Genomic DNA, 13,571 nt, shown 5'->3' with positions numbered 1-13,571 from the left:
CCTCTGAGAGTCTGTTTCTGTTTTGTCAGTTAGATCATTTACATGAATTGATAGGTTTCACCTCTAAGGGATATCGTATGCTATTTGTCTCTATGTCTCTATGTCTCTGACCTCATTCACCTAGTATGAGAATCTGTTAGTCCGTCGTCGTTGCTGCCGAGGGTATGGTTTCATTTTTCCTGTTGGCTGAGTAGTATTTCATTGTATGTATATACCCCGTACTGTTCATTTTACTTTCGTTGTTCATTTGGGTGGATTCCATGTCTGGACTTGTCCTAATCGTGCTTCCATGAAAATACAGGTGGCACGTGTCATTGCTAATTATGATCCTATCGGGATGCAAGGCCAGGCGTGGGATTGCCGGATCCTATATTGGTTCTCTGCTTAGCTACCTTATAGGAAGGTCCATATGGATCTCGATAGTGGCTGCACCAGTTGACATTCCCAGCAAGAGAGAACGAGGATTCCCTTTTGCGCAGGTTTTCTGCAACCTTTATTCCTTGTAGATGTTTCGGCGATGGCCAGTGTGAGTGGTGTGAGGTGATAGCTGATTGCAGTTTTATTCTGCATTTCTCCAGTTATGAGTGATGCTGACCACCTTTCCATGTGCTTTTTTTTTCTGCAGTGTGAGTAAAATTGACATCTTCCATTTGGCTTCGTGAACGGCTGCCCTGTTTTGCATTCTTTTCCGATGAACTAGCCCCGGGATTTTCTGGAGGGCAGGTGTGATTTATTCACAGCCCCACAGGCCTCGCGATTATTCAGCGCCCGTCAGCAATATTTTCCACGTTGTAGTTACAGGAAACGGCCACAAGGCGGCAGCATTTTTCTTTCCAAAGAGTCTTTTTTTTTTCTTTTTTCCATTTCAAGATAAATTTTATTGTATATGTCAGGAGAGTTGATTTCTGGTGACGTGTTTTGGGTTACCTGTTCAGCAGCGTTATTTCGTTATACACAGAAGTCTATCCAGTCTCTTTTGGGTTGGTTTTCCAGGAGGTGATAGAGTGTGTTGAGTAGAGCTCCTTGAGCTATTCGCAAGCTCCTTTTGCATGATCTACGATCCATATTAGTGTTTCTATGCCAATCCCAACCTCCAAATGTATCCCTCATCCCACCTATCCCGTAAGGTCATCGTAAGTTTCTTGTCTGCCTCTGAGAGTCTGTTTCTGTTTTGTCAATTAGATCATTTACATGAATTGATAGGTTTCACCTCTAAGGGATATCGTATGCTATTTGTCTCTATGTCTCTATGTGTCTGACCTCATTCACCTAGTATGAGAATATGTTAGTCCGTCGTCGTTGCTGCCGAGGGTATGGTTTCATTTTTCCTGTTGGCTGACTAGTATTTCATTGTATGTATATACCCCGTACTGTTCATTTTACTTTCGTTGTTCATTTGGGTGGATTCCATGTCTGGACTTGTCCTAATCGTGCTTCCATGAAAATACAGCTGGCACGTGTCATTGCTAATTATGATCCTATCGGGATGCAAGGCCAGGCGTGGGATTGCCGGATCCTATATTGGTTCTCTGCTTAGCTACCTTATAGGAAGGTCCATGCGGATCTCCATAGTGGCTGTAGCAATTGACATTCCCAGCAAGAGAGAACAAGGATTCCCTTTTGCGCAGGTTTTCTGCAACCTTTATTCTTTGTACATTTTTTTGCCGATGGCCAGTGTGAGTGGTGTGAGGTGATAGCTGATTGCAGTTTTATTCTGCATTTCTCCAGTTATGAGTGATGCTGACCACCTTTCCATGTGCTTTTTTTTTCTGCAGTGTGAGTAAAATTGACATTTTCCAATTGGCTTCTTGAACGGCTGCCCTGTTTTGCATTCTTTTCCGACGAACTAACCCCGGGATTTTCTGGAGGGCAGGTGTGATTTATTCACAGCCCCACAGGCCTCGCGAATATTCAGGGCCCGTCAGCAATATTTTCCACGTTGTAGTTACAGGAAACGGCCACAAGGCGGCAGCATTTTTCTTTCCAAAGAGTCTTTTTTTTTTCTTTTTTCCGTTTCAAGATAAATTTTATTGTATATGGCAGGAGAGTTGATTTCTGGTGACGTGTTTTGGGTTACCTGTTCAGCAGTGTTATTTCGTTAAACACAGAAGTCTATCCAGTCTCTTTTGGGTTGGTTTTCCAGGAGGTGATAGAGTGTGTTGAGTAGAGCTCCTTGAGCTATTCGCAAGCTCCTTTTGCATGATCTACGATCCATATTAGTGTTTCTATGCCAATCCCAACCTCCAAATGTATCCCTCATCCCACCTATCCCGTAAGGTCATCGTAAGTTTCTTGTCTGCCTCTGAGAGTCTGTTTCTGTTTTGTCAATTAGATCATTTACATGAATTGATAGGTTTCACCTCTAAGGGATATCGTATGCTATTTGTCTCTATGTCTCTATGTGTCTGACCTCATTCACCTAGTATGAGAATATGTTAGTCCGTCGTCGTTGCTGCCGAGGGTATGGTTTCATTTTTCCTGTTGGCTGACTAGTATTTCATTGTATGTATATACCCCGTACTGTTCATTTTACTTTCGTTGTTCATTTGGGTGGATTCCATGTCTGGACTTGTCCTAATCGTGCTTCCATGAAAATACAGCTGGCACGTGTCATTGCTAATTATGATCCTATCGGGATGCAAGGCCAGGCGTGGGATTGCCGGATCCTATATTGGTTCTCTGCTTAGCTACCTTATAGGAAGGTCCATGCGGATCTCCATAGTGGCTGTAGCAATTGACATTCCCAGCAAGAGAGAACAAGGATTCCCTTTTGCGCAGGTTTTCTGCAACCTTTATTCTTTGTACATTTTTTTGCCGATGGCCAGTGTGAGTGGTGTGAGGTGATAGCTGATTGCAGTTTTATTCTGCATTTCTCCAGTTATGAGTGATGCTGACCACCTTTCCATGTGCTTTTTTTTTCTGCAGTGTGAGTAAAATTGACATCTTCCAATTGGCTTCTTGAACGGCTGCCCTGTTTTGCATTCTTTTCCGATGAACTAGCCCCGGGATTTTCTGGAGGGCAGGTGTGATTTATTCACAGCCCCACAGGCCTCGCGATTATTCAGGGCCCGTCAGCAATATTTTCCACGTTGTAGTTACAGGAAACGGCCACAAGGCGGCAGCATTTTTCTTTCCAAAGAGTCTTTTTTTTTTCTTTTTTCCATTTCAAGATAAATTTTATTGTATATGTCAGGAGAGTTGATTTCTGGTGACGTGTTTTGGGTAACCGGTTCAGCAGCGTTATTTCGTTATACACAGAAGTCTATCCAGTCTCTTTTGGGTTGGTTTTCCAGGAGGTGATAGAGTGTGTTGAGTAGAGCTCCTTGAGCTATTCGCAAGCTCCTTTTGCATGATCTACGATCCATATTAGTGTTTCTATGCCAATCCCAACCTCCAAATGTATCCCTCACCCCACCTATCCCGTAAGGTCATCGTAAGTTTCTTGTCTGCCTCTGAGAGTCTGTTTCTGTTTTGTCAGTTAGATCATTTACATGAATTGATAGGTTTCACCTCTAAGGGATATCGTATGCTATTTGTCTCTATGTCTCTATGTGTCTGACCTCATTCACCTAGTATGAGAATCTGTTAGTCCGTCGTCGTTGCTGCCGAGGGTATGGTTTCATTTTTCCTGTTGGCTGAGTAGTATTTCATTGTATGTATATACCCCGTACTGTTCATTTTACTTTCGTTGTTCATTTGGGTGGATCCCATGTCTGGACTTGTCCTAATCGTGTTTCCATGAAAATACAGGTGGCACGTGTCATTGCTAATTATGATCCTATCGGGATGCAAGGCCAGGCGTGGGATTGCCGGATCCTATATTGGTTCTCTGCTTAGCTACCTTATAGGAAGGTCCATGCGGATCTCCATAGTGGCTGCAGCAATTGACATTCCCAGGAAGAGAGAACGAGGATTCCCTCTTGCGCAGGTTTTCTGCAACCTTTATTCCTTGTAGATGTTTCGGCGATGGCCAGTGTGACTGGTGTGAGGTTATAGCTGATTGCAGTTTTATTCTGCATTTCTCCAGTTATGAGTGATGCTGACCACCTTTCCATGTGCTTTTTTTTTCTGCAGTGTGAGTAAAATTGACATTTTCCAATTGGCTTCTTGAACGGCTGCCCTGTTTTGCATTCTTTTCCGACGAACTAACCCCGGGATTTTCTGGAGGGCAGGTGTGATTTATTCACAGCCCCACAGGCCTCGCGAATATTCAGGGCCCGTCAGCAATATTTTCCACGTTGTAGTTACAGGAAACGGCCACAAGGCGGCAGCATTTTTCTTTCCAAAGAGTCTTTTTTTTTTCTTCTTTCCGTTTCAAGATAAATTTTATTGTATATGGCAGGAGAGTTGATTTCTGGTGACGTGTTTTGGGTTACCTGTTCAGCAGTGTTATTTCGTTAAACACAGAAGTCTATCCAGTCTCTTTTGGGTTGGTTTTCCAGGAGGTGATAGAGTGTGTTGAGTAGAGCTCCTTGAGCTATTCGCAAGCTCCTTTTGCATGATCTACGATCCATATTAGTGTTTCTATGCCAATCCCAACCTCCAAATGTATCCCTCACCCCACCTATCCCGTATGGTCATCGTAAGTTTCTTGTCTGCCTCTGAGAATCTGTTTCTGTTTTGTCAATTAGATCATTTACATGAATTGATAGGTTTCAGCTCTAAGGGATATAATATGCTATTTGTCTCTATGTCTCTATGTGTCTGACCTCATTCACCTAGTATGAGAATCTGTTAGTCCGTCGTCGTTGCTGCCGAGGGTATGGTTTCATTTTTCCTGTTGGCTGAGTAGTATTTCATTGTATGTATATACCCCGTACTGTTCATTTTACTTTCGTTGTTCATTTGGGTGGATTCCATGTCTGGACTTGTCCTAATCGTGCTTCCATGAAAATGCAGGTGGCACGTGTCGTTGCTAATTATGATCCTATCGGGATGCAAGGCCAGGCGTGGGATTGCCGGATCCTATATTGGTTCTCTGCTTAGCTACCTTATAGGAAGGTCCATGCGGATCTCCATAGTGGCTGAACCAGTTGACATTCCCAGCAAGAGAGAACGAGGATTCCCTCTTGCGCAGGTTTTCTGCAACCTTTATTCCTTGTAGATGTTTCGGCGATGGCCAGTGTCACTGGTGTGAGGTGATAGCTGATTGCAGTTTTATTCTACATTTCTCTAATAATGAGTGATGCTGACCACCTTTCCATGTGCTTTTTTTTCTGTAGTGTGAGTAAAATTGACATCTTCCAATTGGCTTCTTGAACGGCTGCCCTGTTTTGCATTCTTTTCCGATGAACTAGCCCCGGGATTTTCTGGAGGGCAGGTGTGATTTATTCACAGCCCCACAGGCCTCGCGATTATTCAGGGCCCGTCAGCAATATTTTCCACGTTGTAGTTACAGGAAACGGCCACAAGGCGGCAGCATTTTTCTTTCCAAAGAGTCTTTTTTTTTTCTTTTTTCCATTTCAAGATAAATTTTATTGTATATGTCAGGAGAGTTGATTTCTGGTGACGTGTTTTGGGTTACCTGTTCAGCAGCGTTATTTCGTTATACACAGAAGTCTATCCAGTCTCTTTTGGGTTGGTTTTCCAGGAGGTGATAGAGTGTGTTGAGTAGAGCTCCTTGAGCTATTCGTAAGCTCCTTTTGCATGATCTACGATCCATAGTAGTGTTTCTATGCCAATCCCAACCTCCAAATGTATCCCTCACCCCACCTATCCCGTATGGTCATCGTAAGTTTCTTGTCTGCCTCTGAGAGTCTGTTTCTGTTTTGTCAGTTAGATCATTTACATGAATTGATAGGTTTCACCTCTAAGGGATATCGTATGCTATTTGTCTCTATGTCTCTATGTCTCTGACCTCATTCACCTAGTATGAGAATCTGTTAGTCCGTCGTCGTTGCTGCCGAGGGTATGGTTTCATTTTTCCTGTTGGCTGAGTAGTATTTCATTGTATGTATATACCCCGTACTGTTCATTTTACTTTCGTTGTTCATTTGGGTGGATTCCATGTCTGGACTTGTCCTAATCGTGCTTCCATGAAAATACAGGTGGCACGTGTCATTGCTAATTATGATCCTATCGGGATGCAAGGCCAGGCGTGGGATTGCCGGATCCTATATTGGTTCTCTGCTTAGCTACCTTATAGGAAGGTCCATATGGATCTCGATAGTGGCTGCACCAGTTGACATTCCCAGCAAGAGAGAACGAGGATTCCCTTTTGCGCAGGTTTTCTGCAACCTTTATTCCTTGTAGATGTTTCGGCGATGGCCAGTGTGAGTGGTGTGAGGTGATAGCTGATTGCAGTTTTATTCTGCATTTCTCCAGTTATGAGTGATGCTGACCACCTTTCCATGTGCTTTTTTTTTCTGCAGTGTGAGTAAAATTGACATCTTCCATTTGGCTTCGTGAACGGCTGCCCTGTTTTGCATTCTTTTCCGATGAACTAGCCCCGGGATTTTCTGGAGGGCAGGTGTGATTTATTCACAGCCCCACAGGCCTCGCGATTATTCAGCGCCCGTCAGCAATATTTTCCACGTTGTAGTTACAGGAAACGGCCACAAGGCGGCAGCATTTTTCTTTCCAAAGAGTCTTTTTTTTTTCTTTTTTCCATTTCAAGATAAATTTTATTGTATATGTCAGGAGAGTTGATTTCTGGTGACGTGTTTTGGGTTACCTGTTCAGCAGCGTTATTTCGTTATACACAGAAGTCTATCCAGTCTCTTTTGGGTTGGTTTTCCAGGAGGTGATAGAGTGTGTTGAGTAGAGCTCCTTGAGCTATTCGCAAGCTCCTTTTGCATGATCTACGATCCATATTAGTGTTTCTATGCCAATCCCAACCTCCAAATGTATCCCTCATCCCACCTATCCCGTAAGGTCATCGTAAGTTTCTTGTCTGCCTCTGAGAGTCTGTTTCTGTTTTGTCAATTAGATCATTTACATGAATTGATAGGTTTCACCTCTAAGGGATATCGTATGCTATTTGTCTCTATGTCTCTATGTGTCTGACCTCATTCACCTAGTATGAGAATATGTTAGTCCGTCGTCGTTGCTGCCGAGGGTATGGTTTCATTTTTCCTGTTGGCTGACTAGTATTTCATTGTATGTATATACCCCGTACTGTTCATTTTACTTTCGTTGTTCATTTGGGTGGATTCCATGTCTGGACTTGTCCTAATCGTGCTTCCATGAAAATACAGCTGGCACGTGTCATTGCTAATTATGATCCTATCGGGATGCAAGGCCAGGCGTGGGATTGCCGGATCCTATATTGGTTCTCTGCTTAGCTACCTTATAGGAAGGTCCATGCGGATCTCCATAGTGGCTGTAGCAATTGACATTCCCAGCAAGAGAGAACGAGGATTCCCTTTTGCGCAGGTTTTCTGCAACCTTTATTCCTTGTAGATGTTTCGGCGATGGCCAGTGTGACTGGTGTGAGGTGATAGCTGATTGCAGTTTTATTCTGCATTTCTCCAGTTATGAGTGATGCTGACCACCTTTCCATGTGCTTTTTTTTTCTGCAGTGTGAGTAAAATTGACATCTTCCAATTGGCTTCTTGAACGGCTGCCCTGTTTTGCATTCTTTTCCGATGAACTAGCCCCGGGATTTTCTGGAGGGCAGGTGTGATTTATTCACAGCCCCACAGGCCTCGCGATTATTCAGGGCCCGTCAGCAATATTTTCCACGTTGTAGTTACAGGAAACGGCCACAAGGCGGCAGCATTTTTCTTTCCAAAGAGTCTTTTTTTTTTCTTTTTTCCGTTTCAAGATAAATTTTATTGTATATGTCAGGAGAGTTGATTTCTGGTGACGTGTTTTGGGTAACCGGTTCAGCAGCGTTATTTCGTTATACACAGAAGTCTATCCAGTCTCTTTTGGGTTGGTTTTCCAGGAGGTGATAGAGTGTGTTGAGTAGAGCTCCTTGAGCTATTCGCAAGCTCCTTTTGCATGATCTACGATCCATATTAGTGTTTCTATGCCAATCCCAACCTCCAAATGTATCCCTCACCCCACCTATCCCGTAAGGTCATCGTAAGTTTCTTGTCTGCCTCTGAGAGTCTGTTTCTGTTTTGTCAGTTAGATCATTTACATGAATTGATAGGTTTCACCTCTAAGGGATATCGTATGCTATTTGTCTCTATGTCTCTATGTGTCTGACCTCATTCACCTAGTATGAGAATCTGTTAGTCCGTCGTCGTTGCTGCCGAGGGTATGGTTTCATTTTTCCTGTTGGCTGAGTAGTATTTCATTGTATGTATATACCCCGTACTGTTCATTTTACTTTCGTTGTTCATTTGGGTGGATCCCATGTCTGGACTTGTCCTAATCGTGCTTCCATGAAAATACAGGTGGCACGTGTCATTGCTAATTATGATCCTATCGGGATGCAAGGCCAGGCGTGGGATTGCCGGATCCTATATTGGTTCTCTGCTTAGCTACCTTATAGGAAGGTCCATGCGGATCTCCATAGTGGCTGCAGCAATTGACATTCCCAGGAAGAGAGAACGAGGATTCCCTCTTGCGCAGGTTTTCTGCAACCTTTATTCCTTGTAGATGTTTCGGCGATGGCCAGTGTGACTGGTGTGAGGTTATAGCTGATTGCAGTTTTATTCTGCATTTCTCCAGTTATGAGTGATGCTGACCACCTTTCCATGTGCTTTTTTTTTCTGCAGTGTGAGTAAAATTGACATTTTCCAATTGGCTTCTTGAACGGCTGCCCTGTTTTGCATTCTTTTCCGACGAACTAACCCCGGGATTTTCTGGAGGGCAGGTGTGATTTATTCACAGCCCCACAGGCCTCGCGAATATTCAGGGCCCGTCAGCAATATTTTCCACGTTGTAGTTACAGGAAACGGCCACAAGGCGGCAGCATTTTTCTTTCCAAAGAGTCTTTTTTTTTTCTTCTTTCCGTTTCAAGATAAATTTTATTGTATATGGCAGGAGAGTTGATTTCTGGTGACGTGTTTTGGGTTACCTGTTCAGCAGTGTTATTTCGTTAAACACAGAAGTCTATCCAGTCTCTTTTGGGTTGGTTTTCCAGGAGGTGATAGAGTGTGTTGAGTAGAGCTCCTTGAGCTATTCGCAAGCTCCTTTTGCATGATCTACGATCCATATTAGTGTTTCTATGCCAATCCCAACCTCCAAATGTATCCCTCACCCCACCTATCCCGTATGGTCATCGTAAGTTTCTTGTCTGCCTCTGAGAATCTGTTTCTGTTTTGTCAATTAGATCATTTACATGAATTGATAGGTTTCAGCTCTAAGGGATATAATATGCTATTTGTCTCTATGTCTCTATGTGTCTGACCTCATTCACCTAGTATGAGAATCTGTTAGTCCGTCGTCGTTGCTGCCGAGGGTATGGTTTCATTTTTCCTGTTGGCTGAGTAGTATTTCATTGTATGTATATACCCCGTACTGTTCATTTTACTTTCGTTGTTCATTTGGGTGGATTCCATGTCTGGACTTGTCCTAATCGTGCTTCCATGAAAATGCAGGTGGCACGTGTCGTTGCTAATTATGATCCTATCGGGATGCAAGGCCAGGCGTGGGATTGCCGGATCCTATATTGGTTCTCTGCTTAGCTACCTTATAGGAAGGTCCATGCGGATCTCCATAGTGGCTGAACCAGTTGACATTCCCAGCAAGAGAGAACGAGGATTCCCTCTTGCGCAGGTTTTCTGCAACCTTTATTCCTTGTAGATGTTTCGGCGATGGCCAGTGTCACTGGTGTGAGGTGATAGCTGATTGCAGTTTTATTCTACATTTCTCTAATAATGAGTGATGCTGACCACCTTTCCATGTGCTTTTTTTTCTGTAGTGTGAGTAAAATTGACATCTTCCAATTGGCTTCTTGAACGGCTGCCCTGTTTTGCATTCTTTTCCGATGAACTAGCCCCGGGATTTTCTGGAGGGCAGGTGTGATTTATTCACAGCCCCACAGGCCTCGCGATTATTCAGGGCCCGTCAGCAATATTTTCCACGTTGTAGTTACAGGAAACGGCCACAAGGCGGCAGCATTTTTCTTTCCAAAGAGTCTTTTTTTTTTCTTTTTTCCATTTCAAGATAAATTTTATTGTATATGTCAGGAGAGTTGATTTCTGGTGACGTGTTTTGGGTTACCTGTTCAGCAGCGTTATTTCGTTATACACAGAAGTCTATCCAGTCTCTTTTGGGTTGGTTTTCCAGGAGGTGATAGAGTGTGTTGAGTAGAGCTCCTTGAGCTATTCGTAAGCTCCTTTTGCATGATCTACGATCCATAGTAGTGTTTCTATGCCAATCCCAACCTCCAAATGTATCCCTCACCCCACCTATCCCGTATTGTCATCGTAAGTTTCTTGTCTGCCTCTGAGAGTCTGTTTCTGTTTTGTCAGTTAGATCATTTACATGAATTGATAGGTTTCACCTCTAAGGGATATCGTATGCTATTTGTCTCTATGTCTCTATGTCTCTGACCTCATTCACCTAGTATGAGAATCTGTTAGTCCGTCGTCGTTGCTGCCGAGGGTATGGTTTCATTTTTCCTGTTGGCTGAGTAGTATTTCATTGTATGTATATACCCCGTACTGTTCATTTTACTTTCGTTGTTCATTTGGGTGGATTCCATGTCTGGACTTGTCCTAATCGTGCTTCCATGAAAATACAGGTGGCACGTGTCATTGCTAATTATGATCCTATCGGGATGCAAGGCCAGGCGTGGGATTGCCGGATCCTATATTGGTTCTCTGCTTAGCTACCTTATAGGAAGGTCCATATGGATCTCGATAGTGGCTGCACCAGTTGACATTCCCAGCAAGAGAGAACGAGGATTCCCTTTTGCGCAGGTTTTCTGCAACCTTTATTCCTTGTAGATGTTTCGGCGATGGCCAGTGTGAGTGGTGTGAGGTGATAGCTGATTGCAGTTTTATTCTGCATTTCTCCAGTTATGAGTGATGCTGACCACCTTTCCATGTGCTTTTTTTTTCTGCAGTGTGAGTAAAATTGACATCTTCCATTTGGCTTCGTGAACGGCTGCCCTGTTTTGCATTCTTTTCCGATGAACTAGCCCCGGGATTTTCTGGAGGGCAGGTGTGATTTATTCACAGCCCCACAGGCCTCGCGATTATTCAGCGCCCGTCAGCAATATTTTCCACGTTGTAGTTACAGGAAACGGCCACAAGGCGGCAGCATTTTTCTTTCCAAAGAGTCTTTTTTTTTTCTTTTTTCCATTTCAAGATAAATTTTATTGTATATGTCAGGAGAGTTGATTTCTGGTGACGTGTTTTGGGTTACCTGTTCAGCAGCGTTATTTCGTTATACACAGAAGTCTATCCAGTCTCTTTTGGGTTGGTTTTCCAGGAGGTGATAGAGTGTGTTGAGTAGAGCTCCTTGAGCTATTCGCAAGCTCCTTTTGCATGATCTACGATCCATATTAGTGTTTCTATGCCAATCCCAACCTCCAAATGTATCCCTCATCCCACCTATCCCGTAAGGTCATCGTAAGTTTCTTGTCTGCCTCTGAGAGTCTGTTTCTGTTTTGTCAATTAGATCATTTACATGAATTGATAGGTTTCACCTCTAAGGGATATCGTATGCTATTTGTCTCTATGTCTCTATGTGTCTGACCTCATTCACCTAGTATGAGAATATGTTAGTCCGTCGTCGTTGCTGCCGAGGGTATGGTTTCATTTTTCCTGTTGGCTGACTAGTATTTCATTGTATGTATATACCCCGTACTGTTCATTTTACTTTCGTTGTTCATTTGGGTGGATTCCATGTCTGGACTTGTCCTAATCGTGCTTCCATGAAAATACAGGTGGCACGTGTCATTGCTAATTATGATCCTATCGGGATGCAAGGCCAGGCGTGGGATTGCCGGATCCTATATTGGTTCTCTGCTTAGCTACCTTATAGGAAGGTCCATGCGGATCTCCATAGTGGCTGTAGCAATTGACATTCCCAGCAAGAGAGAACAAGGATTCCCTTTTGCGCAGGTTTTCTGCAACCTTTATTCTTTGTACATTTTTTTGCCGATGGCCAGTGTGAGTGGTGTGAGGTGATAGCTGATTGCAGTTTTATTCTGCATTTCTCCAGTTATGAGTGATGCTGACCACCTTTCCATGTGCTTTTTTTTTCTGCAGTGTGAGTAAAATTGACATTTTCCAATTGGCTTCTTGAACGGCTGCCCTGTTTTGCATTCTTTTCCGACGAACTAACCCCGGGATTTTCTGGAGGGCAGGTGTGATTTATTCACAGCCCCACAGGCCTCGCGAATATTCAGGGCCCGTCAGCAATATTTTCCACGTTGTAGTTACAGGAAACGGCCACAAGGCGGCAGCATTTTTCTTTCCAAAGAGTCTTTTTTTTTTCTTTTTTCCGTTTCAAGATAAATTTTATTGTATATGGCAGGAGAGTTGATTTCTGGTGACGTGTTTTGGGTTACCTGTTCAGCAGTGTTATTTCGTTAAACACAGAAGTCTATCCAGTCTCTTTTGGGTTGGTTTTCCAGGAGGTGATAGAGTGTGTTGAGTAGAGCTCCTTGAGCTATTCGCAAGCTCCTTTTGCATGATCTACGATCCATATTAGTGTTTCTATGCCAATCCCAACCTCCAAATGTATCCCTCACCCCACCTATCCCGTATGGTCATCGTAAGTTTCTTGTCTGCCTCTGAGAGTCTGTTTCTGTTTTGTCAATTAGATCATTTACATGAATTGATAGGTTTCAGCTCTAAGGGATATCGTATGCTATTTGTCTCTATGTCTCTATGTGTCTGACCTCATTCACCTAGTATGAGAATCTGTTAGTCCGTCGTCGTTGCTGCCGAGGGTATGGTTTCATTTTTCCTGTTGGCTGAGTAGTATTTCATTGTATGTATATACCCCGTACTGTTCATTTTACTTTCGTTGTTCATTTGGGTGGATTCCATGTCTGGACTTGTCCTAATCGTGCTTCCATGAAAATGCAGGTGGCACGTGTCGTTGCTAATTATGATCCTATCGGGATGCAAGGCCAGGCGTGGGATTGCCGGATCCTATATTGGTTCTCTGCTTAGCTACCTTATAGGAAGGTCCATATGGATCTCGATAGTGGCTGCACCAGTTGACATTCCCAGCAAGAGAGAACGAGGATTCCCTTTTGCGCAGGTTTTCTGCAACCTTTATTCCTTGTAGATGTTTCGGCGATGGCCAGTGTGAGTGGTGTGAGGTGATAGCTGATTGCAGTTTTATTCTGCATTTCTCCAGTTATGAGTGATGCTGACCACCTTTCCATGTGCTTTTTTTTTCTGCAGTGTGAGTAAAATTGACATCTTCCATTTGGCTTCGTGAACGGCTGCCCTGTTTTGCATTCTTTTCCGATGAACTAGCCCCGGGATTTTCTGGAGGGCAGGTGTGATTTATTCACAGCCCCACAGGCCTCGCGATTATTCAGCGCCCGTCAGCAATATTTTCCACGTTGTAGTTACAGGAAACGGCCACAAGGCGGCAGCATTTTTCTTTCCAAAGAGTCTTTTTTTTTTCTTTTTTCCATTTCAAGATAAATTTTATTGTATATGTCAGGAGAGTTGATTTCTGGTGACGTGTTTTGGGTTACCTGT

Source organism: Kogia breviceps, chromosome 18 (genome assembly GCF_026419965.1).
Source record: "Kogia breviceps isolate mKogBre1 chromosome 18, mKogBre1 haplotype 1, whole genome shotgun sequence".
NCBI classification, from domain to species: Eukaryota; Metazoa; Chordata; class Mammalia; order Artiodactyla; family Physeteridae; genus Kogia; species Kogia breviceps.
This window is presented reverse-complemented; position numbering follows the sequence as displayed.